Source organism: Ursus maritimus, unplaced genomic scaffold, assembly GCF_017311325.1.
Source record: "Ursus maritimus isolate PB19 unplaced genomic scaffold, ASM1731132v1 scaffold_2, whole genome shotgun sequence".
Classification (NCBI taxonomy): Eukaryota; Metazoa; Chordata; class Mammalia; order Carnivora; family Ursidae; genus Ursus; species Ursus maritimus.
The window spans coordinates 40342187-40343897 of NW_024424452.1; the positions used below are offsets into that span (position 1 = coordinate 40342187).

The 1711-nt window shown below is 68.8% G+C and overlaps 1 protein-coding gene across 1 annotated transcript in view; it reads left to right on the forward strand.

Annotated features, from left to right (window-relative positions):
* The first annotated feature begins 50 nt into the window (after nt 1-50).
* The window catches only part of ZBTB7B (zinc finger and BTB domain containing 7B), a 16143-nt gene continuing 14482 nt past the window's right edge, over nt 51-1711 (forward strand). Inside the window, exon 1 of the mRNA XM_040635738.1 lies at nt 51-222. The gene's annotated coding sequence lies outside the window, so the exon portion shown is untranslated. The remainder of the gene's footprint in view (nt 223-1711) is intronic.

Here is a 1711-nt window from a genome sequence, read left to right on the forward strand (position 1 = left end):
AGGTGAATGTACGGTTCTCGGCGGCCGGGGGGGGGGCGGGCGGCAGGAGGAGGCCGAGGGCTGCGGAGGAGGAGCCCCCCAGCAGAGAGCAGCGAGCGACTGACCGCGGCCTTCTGACCAGGACCGGAGCAGGGCCCCAAGCCCCCGGGCCCTGCGGGGGACGCGCTTGTCTCCACACCCTGTGCTTCAGCAGTTCCGGCCGGCGGACCCAAAGGCGGAGAGGTGAGTGTACCCTACTTTTGTCTCCGGCTCGGGGTCCCCCAGACGCGAGACTACTGCAGTGTCCTTCGTCTGTCCTGTAAGTGGGACCCCCCCCCACGCGCGCACACACACGCATGCAGACCAGACTCCCACCACTCCCCTTCCCTGTGCCTTCCCGGAACCCCGGATCTTTGGAATTGATTTTCACTGCGAGGAAAGGTGGGCGGAGGGTCCCCAGAAACTTTCTCTGCACTTCTGGGATCAGACAGACCGGCTGCTCCGGGATGGAGAGAGGGTGAGGCGGCGCCGAGCGCTCCCCCAGTCTCCTCCGTGACTTGCGGGGAGACCCCCGACCCGCCCGAGCTGAGGGAATGGAAACGCTGACGGACTCTAACTAGGACAAGGCGCCCCCCCCGCGCCCCCTGGCGCGGTGGGCTGGACCCGGGCCAGTGGCACTGGGGGCGGGGGGAGCGCAGGAGGAGCCGCGGCTGGGGGGAAAGTTACCGGCTGGACTATTCGGTTTCCTGCGCCTCCGGAGCCGCGCTCTCTCTCCAGTAGTGGGGCTCGGCGACAACCTCCGAGCGACACAGATCGACCCCTCAGTCCCAGTCCCTTCCTTCAGGCGCCGGTCCCGCCGCCACCCTTCCCAGGCCGGCTCGTGCCCCCAGAACCCGAGAGCGAGGGCGGGTGACCGGGAGGAGTTCTGCCCCCACCCGTCCCCCCGCTGGCGCGCGCGCACCTGCCCCTCCACAGAGTGGGGGTCGCTACTGTGTAGTCGTGGAAGCTACTGGGAGCGCCGCTGGCAGAGGGCTGCCATTCAAAGGGGTGGGGGGCGCTGCTTTCCATTCCCAGCTTTCGCTCTCTCCTCCCACCCCACCCCAAGTAAGAGAGCGACGTGTCCCGGCCAGAGCGAGGGGGGGGGACGGGAGTGGGGGGGCGGCGTGGGCAGCGGGTTGTGCCCGGACACGTGCCTGCCCAGGCGCCCCGGCCCTGCTGGTGTTTGGAGAGAGGGCGGGTCCCCTGCCCCCCGCCCCGCACAACCCCCACGTATCAAAGGGCGGCTGAGACGTGGTGAGACCTCGGGGCGCCCTGGGGGGGGCGGGGAGCCTGGGTCCGGAGCAGGGGAGGGGCAGAGGCGCGGGTGCTAGCTGACCCACAGGAAACGAGCGCTGCTGACCTAGTTTGGGACACCGGAAGTGGGTGCTGAGGAGAGGGGGAGACCAGCAGGCTGTCCTGGCTTCCGGGCCAGGTGGAGGGCGTTCTTGAACTGACCCCCGCCTGAGCGCCTTGCAGACCCCTAGCTGCAGCTGAGAACGGGAGTGAGTCAGCGCAGCCGTTCCCCTTCCCCCAGCTTATTCCCAGAGGACGGAGGCAGTTCAGCGGGGGCTGGGGGAGCCAGACTGAGCGGTGAAGGGTTAAACCAGGATGGGGACTCTCTGTTCCCAGAGGGTACGTGTGTGTGGGGGGTGAGGCCTGGAGGATTATGGGGTTGCCTCCTGCTCCCCCCCCC